This window comes from Gymnoscopelus braueri (assembly GCF_963280865.1).
Source record: "Gymnoscopelus braueri genome assembly, chromosome: 6".
Classification (NCBI taxonomy): Eukaryota; Metazoa; Chordata; class Actinopteri; order Myctophiformes; family Myctophidae; genus Gymnoscopelus; species Gymnoscopelus braueri.
Window position 1 is genome coordinate 52,523,717 of NC_137607.1, and position 12,514 is coordinate 52,536,230.

Here is a 12,514-nt window from a genome sequence, read left to right on the forward strand (position 1 = left end):
CCATGAAGGCAACAAATTGTTGCTGTCGGGCCGAAACCTTGTATTTCCATATTTCAACGTTTTTATGCTTTTCTTTTCGTCCATAAATGAATGCCACACTTCGTTGTTCAACAGTGTTGTGCAAAACTAGCGAAATAATTGCCGATCTATAAGCTCACGTCGCTTCATGATCTGCTGTTTCCGCAATTTTTTAAGTTGAAAAAAAAAGTGAAAGAGGTTAAGCGTGTCTACGGGTTTTATAAATATTTAACCAAGGAAAAGTACTAACAAATAATAACTCCATTGGATCCATTGGAACACATGGTTCCATATCCTGAAAAGGAACGCTTTTGGACATACAAGGTTTCCACAATGACGGCAACAAAATAATAGCTTCCAAAGCAGTCCTGCACCGCAACAATCCGCAAAAAAACGTTCCTGAGTTTCATCGTTCCCGACGTGTGTGGTCTGTGAGTAGGCCGGTGCCTATAGTTGGTATAGTCAACAGATAAAAGGTATTCTTATCTGAGACGATTCTAAGATGTTAGAATCGTCTCATATAAGACAATATGCTCAGACAATTGTGGTCCAAAAATAATCAAACTGTCTTGGCGATATTGTCAGGAGGAGGTTCTGTATCGTTTATGATAGTCAGTCACTTATATTTGATACAGTCTGTTTCTGGCGAAAATTGTACTAATTCGGCGGAAGTAACATTATCGTTTTCCCTACCGTCAGTTGATGCTTCATATCCATAAGAGTCCCGCCGGGGGTCATTTGTTTATTTTTGGAACACAGTTCTTATTTGACGCGATATTAAAGACGTCTATGGGAATTCAGAACGGGGGTGGAAAACTGCGAACCAGGTAGGATGTGTAAATTACGTCAGACTTCGGTGCTCTATGCTCTATGCGAAAATAGGTGAAACTAGTCGATCGACAAGCTCACAACGCGTCGCAAACGCGGTTTGAGCTTGTAGATCGACTATCTTCGTTGTCTTAAGGCCAGTCCACACCAATGATTCGTGCCGCAACTCCTTGTAACATGCAACTCCTTGTGACATGCAACTCCTTGTAACATGCAACTCCTTGTAACATGCAACTCCTTGTAACATGCAACTCCTTGTAACATGCAACTCCTTGTAACATGTAACTCCTTGTAACATGCAACTCCTTGTAACATGCAACTCCTTTTAACATGCAACTCCTTGTAACATGCAACTCCTTGTAACATGCAACTCCTTGTAACATGCAACTCCTTGTAACATGCAACTCCTTGTAACATGCAACTCCTTTTAACATGCAACTCCTTGTAACATGCAACTCCTTGTAACATGGCAACTCCTTTGTAACATGCAACTCCTTGTAACATGCAACTCCTTGTGACATGCAACTCCTTGTAACTACAGTACTTGGCTGCAACCATTATCCCAAATGACAGTTGCAAGGAGTTGCATTGGTACGGACTGGCCTTTAGTTCTAATGTCTTGTCCACTAGTCCCTTCCAAACATTTTGTATAGTTTTTATTTGTTGACTAAAATGGTCAATATATTTAGTCATCATGGCTCTATATTATTTAGTTTTTATTTATTTTCAGTGAAAAAAGGTAGTAGGCGAACATTTTCCGTCATAGTTTTAGTCAACGAAATTATCACTGCATGCCTTTACTGATGTTGCCCAGGCAGGCAGACGGTCACTGGGGGGCCATAACAAAATGAAGCTAGAAGTCTTGCTCAGAATAAGATGTTCCGTTCTAAACAAGGAGTGCTAAGCATTTTTGGAGTTGCTGTGCTGTCAACACACTTGAAGCATCTTCCACGGGCTCCCTCTTTATCTCTGTCTCTCTCTCTCTCTCTCTCCCTCTCTCTCTCATTGTTGCAGCCTATGGGGATCATATGGAGTGCAGCGGAGTAGAGTGTGTGAAAACAGACGAAGAAATGAGAGAGTGAGCAAACATCCCCAATACACACAATGTGTGCACGGATGCATGCATGCAAGCAGACACAAACACAAGACAGACGCAGACACAGACACACACACACATACATACCCACACCACCCACCCACCCACACACACACACACACACACACAGGTACAGATGCTCGCGGGCACACATCCTCACACAACCCCAGAACCCCCCCCCCCCCCCCACACACACAAAAACCACACACACACACACACACACACACACACACACACACACACACCGACATGCTCCAACTGGAGTACACTAAGCACCAGAGGGCTTTGTGTGTAAGAAATGCCATGTCAGCAACACCATATGGAAGTTGAGAGGGGAGGGAAAAGCTAAATACCGGTAGAATAAAAAAAAAACTAGAAGGAATGTGGGAGCTGGTGTGATGAAAGAGGTACGCAGAGGGGTACAGGGTCTCTCTGCTCAGAGGAGGAGAGAGGGGTACAGGGTCTCCATGCTCAGAGGAGGAGAGAGGGGTACAGGGTCTCCATGCTCAGAGCAGTGTTGCCAGATTCTGTGAGAGAAACAAGCAACCAGGTCTAGGAAAACCAGCCCAAAAGAAGCGACTAATGGGCCACGTGTGCACTTTAACATATATATCAGCTATTTGAAAATAGCAGATCTACAAGCTCACAACGCGTCGCATCGCGACGCGTTGTGAGCTTGTAGATCGGCTATTTTCAAATAAGATCTTGAGGGGAAATTATAATAAGCAGATCTGGCAACCCTGGCTCAGAGGGGTACAAAGGTCTCCAGAGGCGTCCAGAGGGGGTACAGAGGGTACAGGGTCTCCCTGATCCAGAAAAGGTTGAGAACACAGTACACACACACCTTCTTGTTCTTGTACTACTATACTTTGCAGATATCATCTCTGTTGAGTGGAAACCTTATGTCCAAAACTGTTACTTTTCAGAATTCAAATGCAGACATGGACAAACTAAGAACGCGTCGCGTGAGACGCTGTAGTATGTATGATCAAGTAAGGGGAAAAAAACAACCAAATATGGAGATAAGAGATTTCTGCCTTTTGTCAGATATCCGCAATGATTTAATTAATTCCCTGTTACCTCTAACTCTAATCATAACCAACCATCTAACCTAACAGCTCTAACCCCAAACCATACACCTGAACTATGAACCTATTGAAAAGTGAAGACCACAAAACCATCATTTCCCTCCTTCTATCCTTGTGAGGATCTCTGGTTGCTGTCGGGCATACATACTGTGTGTGTGTGTGTGTGTGTGTTTTCTGTCCTTTCTGATAATATTAGGACAATGTATGCAGACCTGAACTCCCCTCCTATACTTTCTTATTAGAAGGGTTCAGTCTAAGAAGAGCTCAAAAAAGAAAAAGACAACAAAATAAAACCTCTGGATGAGCAGTTTCAGTTCTGTTGATGGACCTGTGCTGTAGGCAGCCTCTCTCTCTCTCTCTCTCTCTCTCTCTCTGTGTCTGTGTCTGTGTCTGTGTGTGTGTGTGTGTGTGTGTGTGTGTGTGTGTGTGTGTGTGTGTGTGTGTGTGTGTGTGTGTGTGTGTGTGTGTGTGTGTGTGCGTGTGCGTGCGTGCGTGTGCGTGCGTGTGTCTCACTCTCTCTCCCTGTATTTAATCAAAGAGTCCGTATTCTCCCCCAGATCCTGCACCGGCCTCCTCCTTCATCATACAGTAGATGATGCAATGAAGGGAAAGACTGCGCAATTAGACACCTGCACCACAGCTTCATTCATTCTAACACCAAACCCCACATTCTCCTGTCCCGCGTTGCTGGTCAACCGTTTATAAGTTGGTAGGTAGGTAGCAGGTAGATACTTTATTCATCCCGAGGGGACATTAAGGTGTTACAGCAACTCTCATAGAGACATCAATAAAAAACACATTATAATAATAAAAAACATCTAAAATAGGCATCTAAGCATAGTCAACCTACAATATTAAAAATTGACTACTAAAGAGTTCGATGGCTTGCATCCCACATCCTAAACAGCCTAATCAAGCCAACCAGATGTGGAGTTGTACAGTCTTATTGCTGCAGGCAGAAAAGAGCTCCTATAGCGCTCCTTCTTGCAACTTGGGTGTACCAGTTGCTAAAGGAGCTTTTCTGCCCTGCCACAGTGTCATCTAGGGGGTGGGAGGGATTGTCCATGAAGTTACCCCAAGCAAATGTAAAAGCATTTGTGTATTTGTACCCACTATGCATGAAGACACATGTGAACACCATACATATGACACATATACAAGCTAACGCAATGCACACACGCACGTACGTACACAATCTTCAATTTAGGCATATCCAGAGCGACTTACAGTAAGCAAGGTACGTCACATTGTAGATCTGCTATTTTCAAAAGATTTTTATACATTTGAAAACTTTAAATTCTGCATGAGTACTTTCTACTTTTGGCATTTTACAGTAAGTACATGTTACCAATAAAACTCTTTACTCAAGTACATTTTGAAGAGTATTTCTACACTGCAGTGTTGATACTTTTACTTAAGTAAGAAATGTGAGTACTTTTTTGCACCACTGTCCTTGACATGAAAAAAGTTTGAGAAGCACTGCGGTAAAAGGTTGCGATAGTTCTGGATGACGCATGTTGTTGTTCTTGCACTTGTTGCTGCACACCCTGTCCTTTGTTGGCGGCTGATGGCTGATGTCAGGCTGATCTGTCAGAATTTGTTCTATTACTGGGTTTGGAAACAAGACGCTGTCCTTTTCACTCTGCCACTGACGAACGCTAATCTGAGGCAGAGGAGAGCGTGTTGACAGAACACATTACAGAGCTCTGAGAGGAGGAAAGGTTATAGGCGCCGACACAGGAAATGTGATTTAACCCCTTCAATCCGGCAACGCGTCTGTGTCATTTCTTTTTGGCTATTCAAAAACATTGCAGATCTACAAGCTCATAGTGCGGCACCCAGCATTTATCTTTTCACTTAAAAACATTTCAGGATGACAATTCAGTTCAGGTTCTAGAGACACAATCTCAATATATTTTAAACTATATGATCTCAACATGGCCATGAAAAGGCTTTCCAATGATGTAAATATAACCATCAAAAACAAAACTAGCTCTGCATAGACAGAGGAATAGCAGCAATATTTAAGGCCTATGAGCTTGTAGATCTGCTATATATTTTTTTAATCGTGAAAATGGAGGTCCCTGGGACAAAATATTTTACAAATGTTCGCTTTGAAAAACATTTGCACAAAATGTTCACGATTTCTTTCAAAAATAGCAGATCTACAAGCTCGGCTGCGCTACGAGCTTGTAGATCTGCTATTTTTAAATAACCCAAAGAAAAAGGGGAAAAAATGACACAGACGCGTTCCCGGTCTCAATGGGTTAAAAGTGGTAAACCTCTTAGATGTACAGTATGTATGAACCTTTAAAACGGGCAGATGCCCGCTAAGACTTAACCCCCGCCCCGGTCCTTTCAAATTAATCCATTACCGTTTTGTGTATATCGTTGGCGTCGGACAGGAAACCTGGCATCTCCTTATTTCATTTATTTATTTATTTAACCTTTTTGGGGGGAATTAAGGCCGAAGAGTGTCGCACAAACGTTTATTATTACATTTTAATATGTTTTTAAAATAATAATAAAAAAAAGGAACGGTTTTGCACATACAAGGTTTCAGTCAAAAAGCGGCGATATGTACGTGGCTATGCATTCAGCACTGCCTGCTCAAGGTACTGTATTGTCAGTGTGTGTGTGTGTGTGTGTGTGTGTGTGTGTGTGTGTGTGTGTGTGTGCGCGTATGTGCACGTGTACACGATCATGTATGCATGTTTGTTTGTGTGTGTGTGTGTGTGTGTGTGTGTGTGTGTGTGAGAGAGAGACGTGGGTCTGACTATCCCTACGCACGCACACGCACGCACACGCACGCACACGCACGCACGCACAAACACACACACGCACACGCACACGCACACGCACACGCACACGCACACGCACACGCACACGCAAGCGCGCAGAGGTAGAAACTAGTTTTAATCTCCTCAGAGCTCTGTCAGCTGTTTATCAGCCGTGCCATGCCCACCTTTTCTAGTGGGCTTTAAGGCCTGTGTGCTGAAATGACTGGGAGAAAGTCTGAGACGATGGCCGTCTGCATTTCAAATATCAATTGGCCCTGTCAGCGCTGCTCCCTGTCAGCGCTGCTCCCTGTCAGCGCTGCTCCCTGTCAGCGCTGCTCGGTGTGGCCCGAGGATTATCTGAAATGACTTCAGTCAATTCGTCGTTTCAAAAAAAGGCGGTGGCTTTGCTGTCCAATTGGTCTTTGTACACACACTAATTAAAAGGCTAATTTGTATTGTCGCATGGCTGTGTCATACACTGTGTGACTAAAAAATGACGTCATTTCAAATGAAAATGTAATTTTGCTACTTTTTTATTACGAATACAATGTAATTTTGTCCAATCTGTATGGTAGAGTATTAGAGTATGATAATACAATTTATTACACAACTTGGTTGAATGCTTGATTCTGATTGGTCAATCACTGAATTCAGCGGTGTGTTATTTCTGGATAATGACCGATGAGCTCTATAACAGACCGCTGTCTAATCAAAGACTCTGAGCACCTGCTCATATCAACCTGCACTGCTTGATTTTATGCTGTATCAAACATGACAGCCATGTAAACAAACACACCATGTCATTTACAACTAAACGTTGCTCCGTCTCAAGAATGTTTTTGAAAACATTTGAAGTGAGAAATAGACGATGCAATAACCGAAAAGTGATTCTATTTGATCCACTACACTTCCTTGTTTACCGAGGCATTACAACAACGGCAACAACGGCAACAACGGCAACAACGGCAAGAATATCAAAACGGCAAGAATATCAAAACGGCAAGAATATCAAAACGCTCGCCCCAAAACACAGTCGCCCCGGGGCAAATCCGCCGATATTATAGGCAAATCCGGCGGTATATAGAATGTGGGCGAGCGTGTTTTGGGTTGAGTCTTCCGGTTACCTTATGGAATACTATTTGTATGGAATAATATTTGTTTTCCGAGGCGACCGTGTCCACCAAGCCCAACACTTATGGAATACTTTCATTGCCGTAAGCAAGGAAATACTTCGTTTTGTTGTTACTTTTGGGTCAATTTATTTATTGATTAGTCGTGTAATAAGCAGGATAATGTACGGGTATAGGTGGTCATTATTGAAAAATAAATCCCTTCAGGGTGATTATCATTATCATGTCTCACCCAGACACAGGATCTGACACGAATTTTGACCTGATGGTCAAGATTCAATGTATCCCCTGACGGCAAGCAGGCAGGCTCTATTAGCTCAATAGTAAAAAAAAATCAGCACTTGCGCAGGAAACCGGGTTCAAATCCGGGGTAGAAGAGGAAAGTTACAGTTCAATACATCCATCTACATTTGTTACACTCTCACTGTGGAAATGAACACTCTGTATAAGTGATTCAGTGAAGGAGTCAAGGAGATGTATAAATACAACCATGTAGGATGAGAGGATGGAGAGAAAAGATTGGATTATTGAACACAAGAAGGAAAGAAGATGGATGAGGAAAGCAAGCCTGTTCTTTGGTAGACTGGGATCAACTTGTTTTGCAGTGTTCTGATCCGGTCTAGAGAGAATCAGCGGATACGGATACATCCTGCATGTGCTCCCAAACATAACTCCCTCAGGCCATAGCGGTACTCTCGGGTACTGTAGGGCAACTAAGAACGTTTTCTTAAGTACTGTACTTAAGTAACATTTTGAGGTATTTGTACTTTACTTGAGTATTTCCAATTCTTTTACTCCACTACATCTCAGAGGCAAATATTGTACTTTTACTCCACTACAATTATTTGAGAACTTTAGTTACTACTGCAGTTACTTCGTAGATTTTGAAAACATAACATTAACCACTTCAGCCCAATATTCAATTTTGCCATTTGAAAATAGCCGATCTACAAGCTCGCATTGTTAGCTTGTAGATCTGCTATTTTCAAAGATGTTTATACATTTGAAAACTTGAAATGGGACATTCTGCATAATGAGTACTTTTACTTTTGGTACTTAAAGTACATTTTGATGCCAATACTTTTGTTCTTTTATTCAAGTACATTTTCAATTCCGGACATTTACTTGTAACAGAGTATTTCTATATTGCACTATTGACACTTTTACTTAAGTAAAACATGTGAGGATTTTTTCCACCACTGCTGTAGGCCTACTCACATTCGTACAGCACCTTGTAACTTTGTTTCGAAAGGTGCTGTGAGCTTGTATATCTGCTATTTTTGAACAGCCAACGTATTAAAATACGTTGATAAAGGGGACACACACAGTCCAGAAACCAACATACTTCAGGTTTTCTATAGAGTTCTATAGAATCTTTCTGGCATGGTAATTGCGCTCGTTAACCACTTACGGCATGTAAACATTATCGTATGATGAATAGCGCAAATAGCAGATCTACCAGCTCACAATGCATCACGATGCAGATCTGCTATTTTCACTATTTTTTTATGTATTAAAAACAAAAAGATTGAAGCTTGTTGTCTGCAGCATGCTCCATTCTTCTCAAAACACCACTATACCGGCAAGGTCTAAAAAACAAGGTCGAGACAATGATTATGGCTCCTTGTCACAATGTGGGGGTGGCCCTGGCTCAGGAGGTAGAGTGGCTATCTGGGGTTCGATACCCGGCTCCCTCCTGGCTTTTGTGTCGATGTGTCCTTGAGCTAGACACTTCCCCGGCTGTCGGTGTGTGAATGTGTGAATGTAACGCACATTGTAAAGCGCTTTGGACAAAGGCACTATAAATCGTCTCTGTCTCTGAGGTGGAAAACTCATATGTCCAAATCTGTTACTTTTCAACAAGCTTTTTTTTTCAACAAGCTTTTTTTTTCAACAAGCTTTTTTTTTCAACCGCGTTTCGAGCTTGTAGATATGCAACTTTTGATGCTTTAGTGCGGTGGTTCTCAAACTTTTTCAGGTCAAGTACCCCTAAATGAATGCGGATTGGGCCGCGGACCCCAATCTCAAAAGATTTTCAGATGTGGTGTTAAAAATGTAAAAAATATTCAAACATTTTCAAAGAATATCAAGATTTTTGGAAAATAGCTGATGTATGTATGTAGGGCCCTGGAGGTCCCCGGACCCCACTTTGGGAACCCCTGCATTAGACCACGGACCACCATAACTCTGAACTCCATATTTGGGCAGGACTGACATCATAGTTGATGATGTTAGATTCCAGTCAGCTTGACTTAAAAGCACACAGAGTGTGAGGAGCTCTTTTAATCTAGAAATGGCGTCTGCCAGCAGTCTCCTGTCTGAAGAGCATTTATGTTGTGTTATCTGTCTGGATGTGTTCACTGATCCAATCACCACTCCATGTGGACACGCCTACTGCAGAACCTGTATCACACATTACTGGGACACTAGTGATGTGTGTCAGTGTCCACTGTGTACAAAGATCTTCAATAAGAGACCAGAGGTATCTGTGAATACTTGTATTTCTGAGCTGGTTCATCAGTTCAGGAATCACAAGTTGAAAGAATACCACCTCCACCTCCATAGCTTGACATCCATCAACACCCCTCCACCCACCAAGGACTGGACAAAGGTCAATGTCCATCAGTCTTCATATGCGGGGACTGTGAGGACAGCTGTGGCTCAGCTGGAGAAGACACTCAGTCAGGAGATGAAGAAGAGCTTTTTGATGTTGATCTGAGGAGGATCCAGAAACATGCAGTGGATGTGACTCTGGACCCTGATACAGCACATCCCTACCTCATCCTGTCTGAGGATGGAAAACAAGTGAGTGATGGAGATATAAGGAAGAATCTCCCGGACAACACAGAGAGATTCTCTTATGGTCTCTGTGTCTGTGTCTGTGTCTTAGGAAAACAAAGCTTCTCCTCAGGAAGGTTTTACTATGAGGTTCAGGTTAAAGGGAAGACTGACTGGAGTTTAGGAGTGGCCAGAGAGTCCATCAACAGGAAGGGATGGAACACACGGAACCCCAACAATGGTTTCTGGACTATAGTGTTGAGGTATAGAAATGAGTACAAGGCTGCTGCTGGCCCTGATGTCCTCCTCCCTGTAAGAGAGGAGGTCCAGAAAGTGGGAGTGTTTGTGGATTATGAGGAGGGTCTGGTCTCCTTTTATGATGTGGAGGCCAGAGTTCATCTCTACTCTTTCACTGGCTGCACCTTCACTGAGAAACTATATCCATTCTTCAGTCCTTGGTCTTAATAATAATGGTAAAAACTCTGCTCCTCTGATCATCTCTCCTGTCAACATGGACGCTGATCTTGATGGGAATGAGGGAACACGTCCCCTACAACTTAACTCATTCACTGCCCTTCACTAAATAGCCCCAAAAGCCCAGACTGCCAGGATTTTGCGATTTTCTTACGTTTCAAGTAGTCACAGAATATTTATCCCCAGTATCTCCATCGATCCCCTGATGGTTGCTAATCACGGAGGGTTTCACTGTGCTTCCGTGAAAGAAAAAAAAAATGTCATTGCGAGGAGCAGAGATTCAGAATATTTCCCTAATATTTTAACATGGAAGTGAATGGAGCAGTAAATCTTTGGATTGCGTTATCTCCTGGTTCCTTGTGAAAAACAAGAAAAAAATTATAAATAAATTCATTCATTTAAAAAAAAAATATTTAAAATGATGTCATTGGCAGAGAATGAGTTAAAAAAGAAAAAAACTCAAGTTTTCCGTCCAGTAAAGTAAAAAAATTAAATGTAAATTATTCAGAAATAATTCATGCACAACCTGTATTAAAATTGACTTAAGGGTGTGTCGTCATGGCATCGGGCGCAAACAAATCACTCGCCTCCATATATGGGCACAAAAAAACATATATGAGCATATACTGATGACATCAGGGATCTCCACATATGGGCATAAAAGGGACAAGGACAGACAGATACAGAGATCTCCATATATGGGCATGAAGGGGACAATTAAAGGTAAAGAGTAAAGACTAAATCAACTGTAGATTTAGTCGACTAAAATGTTATGATTTAGTTTAATTAAAACTAGACTAAAATGTTATGATATTTAGTTTAATTAAAACTAGACTAAAATGTTACGATATTTAGTTTAACTAAAACTAGACTAAAATGTCTAATGTTAGACTAAAATGTTATGATATTTAGTTTTTGCTCACGTAACTCTCAGAGTTAAAGCAACATAAGGGCCCATTTGGTTACTAACTATCCAACATTTATCTAGGGACCCCCTGGAACCCACTCAAGGACCCCTGGGGGTCCCCGAACCGCACTTTGAGAACCATGGCTTTAGTGTGACACTGTAGCACAGTGGTGGCTTATCCAACGGGCTTGAGGTGCTGAAGCACAGGGCACCAACCTTGGGGGGGGGGGCACCAAACGGCGTGAAGGGAAAAAAAAACTGCGAAAAACTGCGAAATTTTGAAGCAGGGCTGCTAAAGGAGCACTACAACATTGAAACGAGCCAGTGAAGCGTCACCCCCCCCCCCCCCCCCCCCTCCCGGGGGGCTCCGAACCGGGTCCGCGCTCCCGGGGGGCACCGTGTCCGCGCTGCACGTTGACAAAACCGTCCCGGGGGTCACCGAACCGGGTCCAAGCACCGGGCACCATGAAGGGTTAATCCGCCCCTGCTGTAGTATGATCAAGTAGGGCGTTCATTTACGAAAAAAAGTAAATATGGAGATAAGAGGTTTCTGCCCGACAGCAGCGATATAAATGCAGAGCCATTTACCAATGCAGAAGTCGACAATTATTGGCCAACCACAAGGACTAACACTGGCCTGTGTTTACGTCCACATCGGTTGTAAAAACCTTCTTATCTCACGAACCTGACAGTGTTTCTGACGTTAACTTCTGCTTCATTATTCGTGCTGTACTACTTTGGGCCATTTATTGACGACATACTTTTTTTTCTTAAACTTCTTGCATTCAGTGACATTTTCCTCATAAGCCATAATATCTGATAATAATGCAAACCAAGTGCATTTTTCTTGTCCCACTACAAGCTACAGTGTCTTTGCCACTGCAGAGAGAGCCCTAGAGCTACAGTTTTGCTTTCCCGGAGTTAAGTCATGCAAAAACAATTTGCCGCTTTTAAGGAACACATTAATGTGTGTCAGTCTTTTTGTGCATTGTGGCATACGCAGGGTTACGGATGTTTAACCCGTTCAATCCGGGTACGCTGTCTACGCAGATCTACAATCTCATAGCGCGGCACCGAGTGCCGCGCTATGAGATTGCTATGATTTTTGGGTGGAAAAAAACGTGAAAATGTGTGCGAATCTTTGAATATATATTTTTTTGTAATTCAAATCTTTTCTTCTGGGGGGTCCCTGGAACAAAATATTTTACAAATGTTTGCTTTAAAAAATATATATTCAAAGTTTTGCACACATTTTCACGATATTTCAAAAATAGCAGATCTACAAGCTTGTATATCTGCAATTTTTTTAATAGCCCAAAGAAATCTAAAATGACAGAGACGCGTTTCCCGGATTGACTGGGTTAACAGTTAGGATAATTAATGTCTGAGCCTCAGCACAACAAGGACAAGTGGAG

At 42.3% G+C, this 12,514-nt stretch overlaps 1 protein-coding gene and 1 pseudogene across 2 annotated transcripts in view; one reads left to right on the plus strand and one right to left on the minus strand.

Moving 5' to 3' along the window:
* The window catches only part of celf5a (cugbp, Elav-like family member 5a), a gene marked incomplete at both ends in the record, with an annotated part of 372,721 nt that overhangs the window by 80,561 nt on the left and 279,646 nt on the right, over positions 1-12,514 (minus strand). The window lies entirely within an intron of this gene.
* LOC308086373 (pyrin-like) lies at positions 8,551-10,301 on the plus strand (annotated as a pseudogene). Its single transcript has 2 exons — positions 8,551-8,686; positions 9,606-10,301. The product of its transcript is annotated as a pyrin-like (transcript).